We start from the raw sequence: 15,452 nt of genomic DNA, 5'->3' as shown, positions 1-15,452 counted from the left end.
ATCACCACCATCACTGAAATCTGGAATCATGGTACATTATTTCCAAGGAAAGTTGAGCTCTGAGGGCAGTGAGTATAATCAAGTTTAAGGGGGGGGGGGGAGAAATTACAAACAAACAGCATAGGCTCCAGAAGAAAACTGAAGGGTAATTAAGTATGTTTTATGATGCACACATCTGAGCAAAAGATCAAGGAAATACTGGAAACTATAGTATTAATTTAAAGTCAAGGGAAATGAGTAAGGAAGGAGAAAAGGACAGATAAGTCAGAGGGACTGAAAAAAAAAAACTCAGATAGGATATAAAAGACTGGAAACAGATGTTTATATTAAACTGCCAATGGAGTGATGAAACCCTGCAGATTGTGGTACCAATTTAACTAGAGAAAGCTATGGCGAGCAGACAGCTCTGAGTTGGAGCCCTATTTTCCACCAGTCAACTAGAGGAGGTGGCTGCTCCTGCTACTGCTAATGATGAGGGCCATATGCTAGCAAGAGACATAGCCAGTGTTCTCTGCTGTGCTGCTTAAGGAAGATACATGAAATTTTCTTTATCCATTACAAAATTAGTACAACTTCGAAATAACTACGTGCAGAAAGCACGCAGAGGGGACCATATTGCTTCTCATTGAAAAAGTCAAGTGTGAGTCATTAAACAATTTTTTTTTCATTTTAATTCAATAACTCAGTTAAAGTAGCTTTTACTGTGATTTAGCCATGGCATTGCTCTAAGTGTTGGTTGATTTTATTCTTGTGGTAGAGAGAACGCTAACAAGGACAACAAGAAATAGACATGTAGTAAAAAGATGATGTGCTATTTAAAAAGAAAAAAAAAACAAAAAAACAAAACAAAACAAAAAACACTTGCTGCTCGCAGTCTCCTAAATGAAAACATCAGCTCTGTGGGAACATGCTAAATAGTTCACTGCCTCAGCAAGGACAGGGTCCAAGCCTTGGTTTATAGCTATTCATTTAGGTCAGAACCTTAAAAAGTTAATTACTAAATTAAAAAAAGTCATTTGTGTTTTAAAACAAAAACAGGGAAAACAAAAATAAATAAATAAAATGGGAACAGGGGCTGCCTCTATCATGAACTCAGTTGCCTGCTCTGTGATCACCTGCTGCTGGTGATGCAGCCTTGCCTGGCCACAGAGGAAGAGGCTCCAGGCAGTCCTGATGAGACTTAACAAGCTGTGGGCAGATGGCAATAGTGGAGAACTCCCCCTTTCAGTGGACTAGGGGAAGAGGATAGGGGAAAAGGAAAGGAGGGTGGGACAGGGGAGTTGAGGGAGGGGCTTCAATCGGCATATGTGATGAATGAATTGTGAAGAAAAAAATTAAGATTAATATATACATACATTATCTAAAAAAACATTTAGGCTTGGGTGTTCTCATTTGTTTGTTGCTTTTATTAAAATGACTTTGATGTCAAAATAAACAAATATCCAAATTAGAAGAAAATGAAAAAGCAACTAAGAGAAATGGTATACAAACTGTTTTGTTTTCTTTCTGAAACTAGCTGTAACTGTGTTAATTCTGAGGCAAACACCTAGTTATTCTGACCAATTCAGCAGGAGAGAGACAAAAAGAAAAAAGGAAAGCTTGACAAATGCAGTGACTCCTTATCAATGTCACGTAGATATGTCTGAAATGTACTTTTGTTTGTTTCTCCCAGCCTTAATCTCATTAAAATATGGAGAGCACAAAGGGAGAGCCGCAGAATAAAAATATTTTGGTAGTCCTCATTAAAAAGAGTTTAAGTACTTTGGATTTTATTTTATTGCTTGGTAATAAAATTCAGCCAGCAGAGATATGTCCAATCTGGAACGCCAAGACAGAACCCTAAGCAGAGTTAACTCCTAACCAGGGAGATTTGACCCAGACTTACCCGAAGGAAGCCTATTGTACCAGAAAAACCATCTGTACTGCTTAAGCTACTGCTTCATTTTTAATGACCTCTGCCTTTTGCTGAAGGCTTTTATACAACCCTAAATATGAGAAAGAAGACAGGAAAAGAGTTCTGACAGAATGTTAGCCTCTTAACAAACAGTATCAGATAAACTTTAATACGACATGCTTATCAATCAAATTTTGTCGTAAAAGATGAAAGAAAAAGAAAGAAAAGGGCAAACACAGCATATACCAAATAACTAGGAGACGGCAGGAAGACAAGGCAAAAGAGACATGCAATGAGAGAAAGGTTATGTTGCTGGCAAGCACCTGCCATTCCATCTTGTCTTGAGGCCTTTAACTAAGGCTCAATGCTTTTTAGTCTTTTGGATCTCTGGACACCAAGAGTGAGCATCTACTACTTGGCAGCATTTCAAACTTGTCCGTGGGGCAAAATTTAATCCACCTGTGTCCCCGCTTTTAGTGTGACATTTCCCTGCATGGCAGGCCTGACCCTGCAACTCCATAACTACCCTGTCCACAAGCCACCCTTGTCTCCCTATGAGCTTGTGCACACCTTCAGCCCCTTGGGAGTCATGAGTCCCCGCTGAAATTCATACCAAAGCTGTGCATTCGCAGTGGAGAAGAACAGTAGCTCTCTCAGGCAATTGTTACAAATGATCCTTGAGCGCTCAGGAGACCAGCTTGCTGAGGAAAGCTAACGGTCATTGGGCTCTGTACATTCCCCGCCCCCCATGCCCACTCTGTTATCCAGCTTAGGTTCCAAGAATTCACAATGAACAAGAGTGTAGAAAGAAATTAGAATTGTAGACATGCCAAAGGTGTCCCTTGGAGCAGTGTGTATATTGTGTTGTCATGTAAAAGAGCCCTTGAAAGATAAAGGAGCCGAGTCCAATTATATTACAGGTTCCATGTTCGTCTGAAGCAGTCTAACATCAGACTTTCAAAGATATCACAGTGCCTGCAATAATGAATTCACCTCTTACTTCCAAAAAGACATTGGAAAATTAATTCCCAGTGCTAAGACGATTTTGGCAGCAGAACAGACACATTACAATTTTCCAAGTTACCTGGCAATCATTTTGAAATGTTATCTTGTGTAAAATGGTACTCTTGTGTCTTCCTCACAGACATAGACCGTCTGATTCTGGGGCTTTATTTTTTACTAAGTTAAAGAAGGCATATCCATTTTGATGCTGTCATAAAAGCATAGCAGTTATCTGTCAGAAACATTTATAAAAATATCTAAATATAATTTCACATAACAATGCTAATTTTAATTATGAGTAAGTAAAATCTCATTAAAATTAAACCTTATAAATAAATACATTGAAAATAAAGTTTGTTCTTATTGTATGATTGTTATTGTAGCTTATAATGAGAAATATCAACATAATAATTTAATCTCATCCAGGACTGCAGTGAATTAACATACTTTAACTAAAACATAAACTCCCAGATTTCTATATCTGAACTTAGGAGTGCCTATTTAAATGACATCAAAACTTAAGTCTTTATCAAAGTACTTACTGAGCATGTGCAAACACATGTTAAACCTGTAACTCTAGCACCACAGAAGCTAAAAATCTAACTCTAATTTAGAGGTGTTGAAAACTAAGAAGACACATAAAATGTCCAGAATTTGAAATGCTAGGTGTGATCAAGAAGAGCCTTCTGCTGTCTACACCTGTTCTGTTTATTACTATTAAGAACCTAGGCTTCAGAATGTAAAATCAAATTCACAGCAGGTCCATTCTTTATGCTGGGCTCTCTTTAGGTTATCACAATTTACCATCCCAAGAAGGTAGATTTGAATAAATATTTTAGCAGGAGAAAGAAGAGAAGGGAGAGAGAAGGGGAGAGGGGAAAAGAAGGGGAGAGCAAAAGTAAGAAGGGAAGGGAGAGGGACAGAGAGGAATAAAAAGGGAGAAAGTGGGGGAAGCAGGGAGACAGACAAGCCAGCCACAGCTGGCTACTCTTTCTTTTGACAAAACCCAGCAGTGGCCATTACCCTTCTGTTTATGGAAACACAAACTACTTTATTTAAAAGTCACTCATTTCTATGATAGCAGTGGACATGTTTTCATCAACAGAGCAGTTCAGGAGGAAAAATTATATTATTAGTTAATTTTCATTTTATGAATTAGAAATTTTTTCTCTGCACAGACAGAAATTTCAAACCCCTCCAGAAATGGAAGTGTGCCCATGGATTGATGACTAAGATCAAGTTTCCAGTGTGCTAATAACCTGCTCCAGTGAAAACATATTTTTAATTTGCTTTGAGAGTTATTTATTTTTTTATTATTATGCTAAGGGTTTATAATTTAATGTCAAACATAATTTTGCACGAATTATGTGAGTGTACTCTGATGCAGTAGATAAGCCTGTGTGCCTGCTTGGCATGGTCTCAGACGACGTTTTTGAGAAAATGGATCACCATTTGGCAGGTTGCCAGTCCATAAACTGCTCAGTAGAACATTGAAAGGAAAAAAGTTGCAAGGAATGTTCATGTTTTGCAAAAGGAAAGAAAGGAAAAGCGAAAATCATTAGTAATACTAGAAAAAGAAAATATAATTATACTCATGGTTTTCTACTAAATGTAAGATAAATTAGCAAACCTAATTAAGCAATTAAAAAATTCCAAATAGAAATTGCAAAGTCATATTTATTATAAATCACCAGCCAGCTAAGTGGAACAATGTTTTAACCAGGAATATTTGTTTAAAATATATATTAGTCACCTTTGTGTCTCCAAGCTTTATGACTGGTTTGGTAAACATTCAGAAGCATCAACAGTGGGCCAACTATTATGTAATGAATGAGAGACACAAAAATGAAATCTGACTATGGCTACTCTTTAGGTGCTCTGTCTAATGGAAAAGAGAGTCATATAACATCCTTCCAATGCAATACGGTAAGTGCACTAATGCAGTTACACCTAGGATGCTTTGGAACACACAGGAGTAGCATTTGGCCAGGATTTGTGCAAGAGATGAAAGGTCATAAAATGTCTCCAAGACAGGTTGGGGCAACAGACTCAATGCTACAAAACAGAAAGTTAGAGAACCATCGGGTTGGCTTGGGCCAAATAAAAGGTTAATTTTATTTATCTGTTCTCAAATTTAAATAACCATAAATATCATGTTTGTGTGTCATTAAGTCAATTCCACATGCTTTCTCTAACCTAGGTTTCACATCAGCCCCTGCGGTTGAAGTATGAGGGGTTTGACAGCCTCTCTCTGCATTTAAAGACAGTGATGCCAAAATAGCTGTATGGCCAGCCTGGGACACCCAGGTAACAAACGCTCTCGGATAGTGCACTCCTTCACCTCCCTGCTTAGGAATGTTGTCACTGACATCGTAAGAGTGAACAACGTAATTAGAGTCACATGAAACATCATTATGGACTTTGCGCCAAAGCAAAAACAACAATGTTATCAACTTGATAAAATCAAATAGAAACAAAAATGAGCTTGCTGACTACATATTCCAAATCAAAGTATGGGAGAAAATATACCCTAGTTATTACTACATAACATAACAGAGGAGCAAATCACCATATCAGTGAGTAGGCAAACCAGCTAAAGAAACGCTTCTCAAAGGACAGTGCACAAACGGCCAATAAATAAAAGAAAAATCATTCAACTCTTTAGCTATTCAGAAAATACAATTAAAAAAACAACAAACAAACAATGAGTTGAGAGGCAGAGAATTTTGAGTTTTAGGCCTACATAGGCTGAAATATGAATTAAGGGACAATTCTAATCTTTAGAGGGTATGCCAAGGGAGAGCCTGGGCTACATAATGAACTCAGAGGGCTGACTGGGCTATTTGGCAAAACCCCAACCCAATTTAAAAAAAGAAAAAAGTTACACTGAGGTCCTGTCACACAAACATACCCCTAGTCACAATAGCTAAGATCAAGAGAACAACAAGAAAGTAACAAGTCTGGCAAAAATGTGCCACAGGTATCATAGGCGCTAGGAGTTGTCTGAAGGCTCACAGAGTTCCTTCACTGACATGGACAAAGAACTGCATGCCCAAGAAAGACAGAAGACCAAGCCTCAGAGAAAGAGTGTAGTAACTTCACCCCTTTAGTGTGGGAGGTCCCTAATGTTTGGAACCCAATAAATGGACGCTGGCTTGGGTATTTTATAGGGCTCCAGGGCCCTTTCCCCAGGTGTCCTGTTTAGATACTGACCACATGCCTTCCCACCGTTTCTTCCCCTAAGGTGTTCTGGGAACAAGAAGCTGGTATTTCAGGAAGCCTGCTTTCTCTTCGCTCCTCAACCTATGTCCTTGCTAATTCTCCTGGAAAGAACTTTTCAAAAAATAAAAATTGTCATGGAAATGTAAAGCGGCCTATTTAGTTAGTCTGATGGGGAAAGGATAGGAGCTCCACAAGGACCAAATATATCTGGGCACAGGGTCTTTTCTGAGACTGACATTCAACCAAGGACCATGTATGGATATAACCTAGAACCTCCACTCAGATGTAGCCTGTGGTAGCTCAGTAACCAATTGGTTTCCCAAAGTGAGGGGAACAAGGACTATTTCTAACAGGAACTCAATGACTGGCTCTTTGGTCTCCCCACCCCCGAAGGGAGGAGCAGTCCTGTTAGGCCACAGAGGAGGGCTTTGCAGCCAGTCCTGAAGATACCTGATAAAACAGGATCAGATGAATGGGGAGGAGGTCCCCCCTATCAGTCGACTTAGAAAGGGGCACGGTGGAGATGAGGGAGGGAGGGAGGGACTGGGAGGGAATGAGGGATTGGGACACGGCTGGGATACAGTTAATAAAATGTAACTGATAAAAAAAAATAAAAAATAAAATAAAATAAAAAGAAATAAGCACCTTGACAAACTAAAAATAGAATGGCCTGGTTGGTTTGGGTCAACTTAATACAAGCTAGAATCACCTCAACTAAGGATTTCCCTCCATCAGACTGACTATAGATAGTCTGTGGTTCACTTTCTTGATTGATGGTTGATACAGCCCTTGGCATCAGTAGGCAAGCAGAGCCAGCCAATGAGGTGCAAGCCAGTAAGCAGAGCCAGCCAATGAGGTGCAAGCCAGTGGCAGCACTCCTCTATGACTTCCGCTTCAGTTCTGCATGCAAGCTCCGGCCTTGAACAGAAAATTTGGCTTCCCTCGGTGATGGATTAAGAACTGTAGGATGAAGTGCTTTCATTCAGTGTTTTATCACAACAATAAAAAGCTAATTAGGACATTGAACTACAGTTGGTTACACTGCTCCTTGGCACATACTTGAAATAATCTGAAGTAGCATGCAGTCGAAATACCTGCATACTTAGGTTTAACGTAGCACAACTCAGAATAGGCAAGTTGTAGACTTAGTCTTAGTAACCACCAACAGGTGAATGGATAAAGAAAACATATATATATATATATATATATATATATATATATACACAATAAATATTACTTGGCCGTAAAAGGGAATAAGATCATGTTACTTACAGAAAACTGAATGGCACTAGACATGATGTTGAGTGAAATGAGCCACATAGATACAGAAAAAAAAATATATATATATATATATTTCATGACTAACTCACGTTAAACTAAATTAGAAAAAGAAAACATAAAAGTGTAAGGGAAGCAATTTGGGAAAAGACAGGTAGTCATGGAAGAGGAACTATGACAAAAGCCAGGGTAATTGTGGGTGAGTGTATTCAAAATAAGTGATAAGCATACACAATAAATTTCTTTATTCTCCGCAATTAATCTATTAATAAACATTCTATTAAATCTATTTACTAATAAACATTCTATTTAAATTGTCATAATTAATTTAGTGATTAAAGTTAAAATTATTAAAAATTGATATAATTAATTTATTAATATACATTCTATTAAAATTGTTACTGGGAGAGATAACTCAGTGGTTAATAGCACTTGCTGCTCTTGGAGAGAACTCAAATTGGTTCTCAGAAGCATATGGTGGCTCACAACCATCCCTAACTCCAGCTCCAGGGAATCCCATGCTCTCTTCTGGGCTCTGTGGAACCAGACATGATACACAGAGACATACAAGCTCACACACAAAATATTAAAATATAAACATATTTGTAAAATCATGCAGAACATATAGAAGGGTTTATTTGGGGATTAAAGTTCCAGTCCCTGATGGCCAGACAGAAGCATGGCAGCAGAAACAGCTGAAAGTTTCCATCTCCAGGAAGCAGAGAAAACAAACTGGCGATGTATAGAGCTTTTGAAACCTCAAAGCCTGGCCTCCTAACAACAAAGCCACACCTCCTCCTCCTAAGCCTCTCCGAACATAACAATAACTGGAACCAAATATTCACAAGACTTACGGGGTATATCCAAAGGCACACCATTATAATAGCCAGTGAGTTAAGTGGCATGAAAATGCATCATAAGTTAGATCTTTACACCTATAGCACAGACATTATAGTGCATCAAGGACTCTTCTCCATCAGACTAGTCTAGGCTACCACCTGAAGATACTTACAAAGCATGTACAAAACATAATACAAAACACGAATGATGTCTTCTTTGCATTATGCTGAAGAAATTAATATTTGAGGTACTGATGTCAGTGTAAGACAATGTTATTCCCAGAAAACAGTAAGTCTTGAAGAGCCCCAAAGTAACACAAATTATTATTAATAATATCCAGACAACTGTGAACATGCTTATAACATTTCTTATATAATTTATGTGTACTTTGTGTGGATTTCTGGTCCTGAAGTGGAAATATACACATAGAATACAAAATGACATATGAAACCCATATAGAATTGAAAGAAAATACTTTCTAAACAACACAACTAATAGGATTTAGAAGAAACACAAACCTACTTTAGAAAAAACATAGCACTCCAAGTTGCTGGAATAAATTCAACAGAACTGAAACAATTTGTCTCGTTTTCTACCATCTAAGAAATTTTCTAATTAAGTGATCATAGCAGCTAAAATCTAGTAGACATTACAATGTGCAAAATAATTCATGTCCCCAATGTTTGACAAAAAATATAGCTTCAGGATATTAATCCAACTTAAATCATATGTACCATTCAATATTTTCATTTTACATAACACTACTCAGCATATTAATCAAAGTTTTTTTCCACACTATAAATAGGCAGGAACATTTATTTATATTTTCTACTTATTCTATCCAATCTTTTTTATATCACGTACATGTGAAAGTAAATGATGTAACTGAAGGCAAAGCTTGTTGGTTTTATAACCCGTACTAAAATCTCAAAAATGTGCATTTTCATCTATTGACTCCTATCTTAATTAGGGTTGCCATTGCTGTGATGAAAAATGACTGGAGATAAGAAATGGGTTATTTGGCTTACAACCACAGTCCACTGAGAGAAACCAAAGCAGGAACTCAAACCTGGTGAAAACCTGGAGGCTGGAGCTGATGCAGTGGCCATAGAAAAGTGCTATTTACTGGCTTCTTCTTTGTGGCTTGCTCAGCATGCTTTCTTATAGACCCCAGGACTACCACTTCATGGCTGGTCTTCCTCACAATGGTTAGTCCCCACTCCCATTGCTCTACAGGCTTGCCTAAAGTCTGAGCTTCTAGAGGAACTTTCACAGCTGGGTTTCTTTTCCTCCTTTCAGGTGATTCTAACTTCTATCCACCAGCACAAGTACTTAATCTTTTATCTAAAGAATGTTTAAGTTGGGGAGTTTGTTAATTTGTTCATTCGTTTTAGATACTAAACATGAACCAATATAAACTGAAGCTCATGGTTGATGTGGGAAGACAGAACCAGAGAAACAAAGTTACAGCAACTTCGGGGTGTGCTGGCATTTTGGGCTACTTCTAGATCTAATGACAGAACCCTGCTTTAAAAGACACCCTCAAGACATGTAGCATCCTCTAAGCACTGATTTAAATAAAGATTTAAAGTCGAAATAGAAATGAGGAAAATAAGTCATCAAGAGGCCACATCACAGCACCAGGGTTATGAACAACTCATCATCGCTAACATGAAACAATCTCATTTTTGTATCAATTTTAGAGTAAAATGTTTACCTGTAAATGTTATCTTAAATTACTCAGATAATATAAGTATGTATACCATTTCCGTTTTTGAAATACCACTCAATACATGAAAACGTTATGTTGAGCATTTTGAAACAGATGTATCTATTTCATGAATAAATAAAAACTTAAAAAAAAAAAAACAAAAACAGAACAATGTGTTAGAACATTAGAAGTCAAGAGCCCTGGATCCCATGTACACATTCAGATGTTTTCTTATAGGACTTTACTCCTCTGGTCCTCAGTTACATCGTTTACTTAATAAGAAATATTCTGTAATTGTCTTGGTTAGGGTTTCTATTGCTGTGATGAAACATCATGACCAAAACCAACTTGGGGAGAAAAGCATTACATTTCCACAACGCAGCTCATCACTACTTAGAATGAGCCAGGCCACCCCCCATCAATCACTAATCAAGAAATGCCTTACGTTTGGATCCTTCTCAGTTGAGGTTCCCTCCCTTCCTTCAGAGAACTTTACCTTCTGTCAAGTTGGACCAAAACCAGCAGGCACAATTGACCCCTTGTCAATTTGGCACACAAACATATTACTATAAGGATTTTTTGTTCATCCTCAAGTTTATAGATAAATATCAACATTACAATATAAACATTCCAAATTTTGAAAGTCCTATAGTCTTTAAAAATTCAAACACATAAAAAATCCAATCTCTTTAAAATATTCTGTCTCTATTTTTTGTTTACATAGTTTTTATTAATTTATTCATTTTATATCCCGATCATAGCCCCCTCCCTCATCTCACAGTCCCACACTCCCTCCCTCATCTCCTCACAGTCCCACACTCATTCCCTCTTCCCCTATTCCTCAGAAAAGGGGAACCCGCCTCCCTTACCAACTGAACCCAAACTGTAAAGTCTTCTCAGGACTGGCTGCATTCTTTTCCTCTGTGGCCTGGCAAGAACTGGGGGAACTGATCAAAGAGCAGGCAACAGAGTTCATGTCAGAAACAGCCCCTGGTCCCCTTACTAGGTAACCCTTACTAGGTAACTGAGCTTCCCATTTGACTATTACAATTTATTTGAGGTTAATGAGCGGTAGCTCTTAGACACTGTGCTCAGACACTGTGCTCACTAGGTACAACCATCTTGAAGAACCTGTGAGCCAAGAGCCCAGAGGTCTGGTTGCTCTCCCTAGGGAGATAGGTTGAATTTTGGAGTGGTATCTGCAGCTGTTTCCATGGCTCCTGGGTATCAGTAGGCCTGAGGATGGAGCTGCACACCTCTGGTACCCAGATGATAGTCACGGATGATCAGAGTAGGCAGTGGGTAGAGGCTCAGACCAAGTGCCACTGAGAACCTGGGAACTTTTCCCAGAATTAGCTGGGTAACCTGAGGTTGGATCTACTTGTTTCCCTTACCATGGGCTTTTCTCTTACCTGGGAAATACAGACGCTGGTGTTTTGGGGGCCAGAGTGTTCAGTCTGTTGCTTGTCCTGATGATCAGACACAGTGCATGATCAGGGCCACCATCTTGGATCTCCCTCTGTCTCTTTTAAACACCCCCCCTTTTTTTTTGTAAGAATTTCAGGAAGAGGATCCAGGCAGTCCTGATGAGACTTAACAAGCTATGGGCAGATAGCAATAGTGTAGAACTCCCCCTTTCAGTGGACTAGGGAAAGGGGATGAGGGAAAAAGAGAGGGAGGATGAGACTGGGGGAGTTGAAGGAGGGGGCTTCAATCAGGATATATAATGAATAAACTGTAAAGAAAAAAGTAAAATTTTATTTAAAAATTCTAAAAATTCCACTCCTGTGGAATCCTGTAAAATAAAAAGTAACTTAAATACATTCTTACTTCAAGAAAGAGGAACTGAGGCACAGTCACAGTCTGAACAATACAAAACCAAACTCCAAAAGTGTAAATAATTCCATGTCCAATCATCAATTATCTGGGATACTTTCGGGATCTTCTGGAATCCTACACAGGACTTGGGCCACTTCTCTGGCTCTGCTCTCTGCAGTACACACAGATAATCTTCTAGATTCAGGCTGGACCCATTTGACACCTGCTCTTCTTGGTGGCCATCCAGTAGTGTGGGCATCCCCCAAATGCTAGGGTCCTCTACTGCGACTGAACTGAACTCTTTCCAATAGCCTCTCCTGGGCTCTCTTTAGGAAGCCCTGCCCTATCACACAGTGCCAAGCCTTAGCTACTCTTCATGACATTTTCATGCCTACAAAAGCAGTACTACCTGGTGATTATTAAACTACCAAGTTCAGCTGCCAAGAGGGGTGGGGGACATGCACAACCTTGGCCACTTCTGGAACGGAGCTTCTGTGTGCTGACCCTGAGGAAACTCTTCCCCGTAAACTTCAGTGAGGCTGGTCTGTTCCTAATTGCAGCTGATTGATTCTGTAGCCCCAGTTGCCTAGGCTCCCTTATCCCAGCAAAACAAAGCTTTCACTTTAGTGGTTCTGGTATTTTGTTAATCACAGCCAATTCTTCAGCCTCAGCTAACCAGAACCACAGATTCTTAACTCAAATGTCTAGGTAGAGTCTTTTTTCCCCTCTATGACACTTCAGAAACCAGGCACCCATTATCTGCATTATCTCTCAACATTCTTATCTCCCAAGCTCCTGTAGAATAGCTTGCTAAGTTCCCAATGGATTTTCTAGACCAAAGTTCCAAAGTCCTTCCACAATCCTTCCGAAAACAACATCGTCAGGTCTGTGACAGCATTACCCCACACCTGGTACCAACTTTTCTTGGTTAGGGTTTTTATAGATGTGATGAAACACTATGACCGAAAATGAACTGGGAAGGAAAGAGTTTATTTGCCTTATATTTCCTCATCAGAGTTCATCACTGAAAAAAAGCCAGAACAGCAACTCAAACAAGGCAAGAATCTAGAGGCAGGAGCTGATGCAGAGGCCCATGAAAGAATGTGGTTCACTGGCTTGCTTATCATGACTTGGTTATCGTGACTTACTTGTCATGGCTTGCTCAGCCTGTGTTCTTATAGATCCCAGGGGCACCAGCACACCTGAAGTGGACTAGGTCCTTTCCCATCAACCACTAATTAAGAAAATGATGCCCTACAGCTAGATCTTATGAAGCATTTTCTCAATTGAGGGTCTCTTCCTCTACCTATGTCACGTTGACACGAAACTAGCCAGCACAATCATCTACTGAAACAATCCTCAGGAGGTCTCCACGTTCCCTAAGTAACAGTATTCAACTCACCACTATTCAACATTATTCTTCCTACCATGGACAAAAGATGCTTCCCAGAATGTGGTAAGCACTTACCATTAAAATTAGTAAATACTGACCACATAATGGTCGCTAAAATGTAAATAGGTAACATGCACTATGAAAAATAGAAGTATACAACATGAATCAATGATTAATTATAGATGTTACGTAATAATTAACATTACAATCTTATTATAGCTAATCAACCAGGATAAATATGACTAACTGCTGCAAAAATAGGTAGTCCAAATTATCCTGAGTTTTTCAAATAGTGTTTGAGAAAAAGAAAAGAGAAGGAATACCATAAATTTGTGATAGGCAAAATAATTAAAGACAAATTTCATTGGGAAAACATCCATATAGTCTTTTTCTGAAGTCCCACTCTATGAATCAAAAAAAATTAAAAGGAAGATTAATAAAAACAAGGATATTTCTCTTTCAGAATAGAATGATCATTCCAAATTTACATTTTTGTATAAGTCAAGTTTTACATTATTTTCATAAATTTTAGAGGTGGTAGATTCAAATATAAGAATTCTGGCTGATACATCTGCCTTGTTGTATTTTGACACTGGAAAAAACTACATACCTTTATTCATCCCCTTTACCCACTCCCATGTTTATCCCCCAAATCAAATTGAGAACAGTTGACATGAAAGGTGGATGCAGTAGGGCCCTGACTAAGAAATGGAAGCAAAGACAAAGGAATTACCAGGAATTTGTTGACCAGCTACTGGAGAACAAAAGAGAGACTGTCTTAAACACAGTGGAAGGTTGTTCTCTGAGCACCACAAGAGCTCTGTGAACAAAGAAAGGAAGGAAGGGAGGAACAGAAAAAGAGAGGGAAGGATGATATGAGGAGACAACAGGGAAGAAAGGAAGGGAGAATGGATAGGTAGAGAAAAAAGGAAGGGAGAGAGGGAGGAAGAGAGACAGGAAAGAGAAGAAAGACAGAAAGACGGAAGGACTCGGTCCAGTAAGAGTAGTATAAATAATTCCCTTACCTATTCACAAATATAGACATTCCTTCACTTTCTATATAATCAGATGATTCTTCATTTAAAAAAAGAAGTTTAGAATTATAGTTAGAGTCAATATACACGTTTTCAGTGGGTTCATCAAGGTGGGAAGCACTGTCCCACTCATGGCATCTTGGCGTGGTGCATTATTAATAGCTTTGACAATGAGTTGCTAATTCTTGCTGTCCTCATCTTGGTCTCTGAGCATTTCCTCACCTACCAACAGACATACAAGCAACAGAAAAGGGGGAAATTACCGAGAGCAACCAACACAATTGTAGAGGTGAGATTGTTTCACTATTTCTTGAATTTATACATTGAGAACTGCTCCACTTAGTGAGAATACTGGAATTATCATAGTTAGAATGCTATTAAAAAAAAGCATTGCATTGAAGAGCATAACAGGAGTGAACAAGCGTGGAGAATCTAGTGCAAGAGAACTTTAAAGGAGATAAATTGAGGAAACTATAAGAAAACTAAAGAGCTGAAAGGGGCCCCAATGAGATGATTGCTGGTCTCAGAGAAAGGAAAAAGTGTCACATGTGACATAAACTGCAGATTATCACAGCACCCTATGGAATTTAATGGCACAATTATGATCTCAAATAAAATGTGAACGAGATGCTGTCGAGTAAATCAGTGAAAAGGGGTCCACATCATTATGTGAACTTTAAAACATAGGCTACTGTCGAGTAAATCAGTGAAAAGGGGTCCACATCATTATGTGAACTTTAAAACATAGGCTACAACCTGTGTGCTGTGGCTCATTTCGTCTGGATAAGAAGGCCTAATCTTATTTGAGATTACTGTTACATCATTATTACTTAAAAAAAAAAAAAAAGAAAGAAAGAAAACTGGTTACTTGTGAAATTTTTCGCCGTGTCAGAAACCGGTTGGTACAGTACTGACTGATAGCTCCCATGTTGGTAATGAGGAATCACAATCAAGGAACAAATTTTACCTCCTTATAAAATACTGGCTTCACCGTGCATCATTTTGTACATTGATGATGCTGTTCATCTCAGTTCCTGGTGTGAATGTGAGTAGTACTGACAGAGAGAAAGCCGGCTAACTGCTAACCGAGGCCTACAAGCAGCATAAACAACGTCTGGGAATGAATTCCTTCCCAGCTCTGCTAACTTGGACACGTCATCTAACCCAGGCTGAATCTCAGTTCTTTACTTCATAAAGTTAACGTGAGGGAAATCACTCTGACATGAGGTGTGGAAACACAATAAGTGATCTGTGGTGGGG

At 38.8% G+C, this 15,452-nt stretch overlaps 1 long non-coding RNA gene across 2 annotated transcripts in view; it reads right to left on the bottom strand.

The window, feature by feature from the left end:
• Positions 1–15,452, bottom strand: part of LOC132656033 (uncharacterized) — a 98,952-nt gene that overhangs the window by 69,757 nt on the left and 13,743 nt on the right. The gene's annotated exons all lie outside the window — the stretch shown is intronic.

This window comes from Meriones unguiculatus, chromosome 8, assembly GCF_030254825.1.
Source record: "Meriones unguiculatus strain TT.TT164.6M chromosome 8, Bangor_MerUng_6.1, whole genome shotgun sequence".
Lineage (NCBI taxonomy): Eukaryota > Metazoa > Chordata > Mammalia > Rodentia > Muridae > Meriones > Meriones unguiculatus.
The sequence above is the reverse complement of the archived record's forward strand: the minus strand, read 5'-3'. Positions and strand labels throughout refer to the sequence as shown.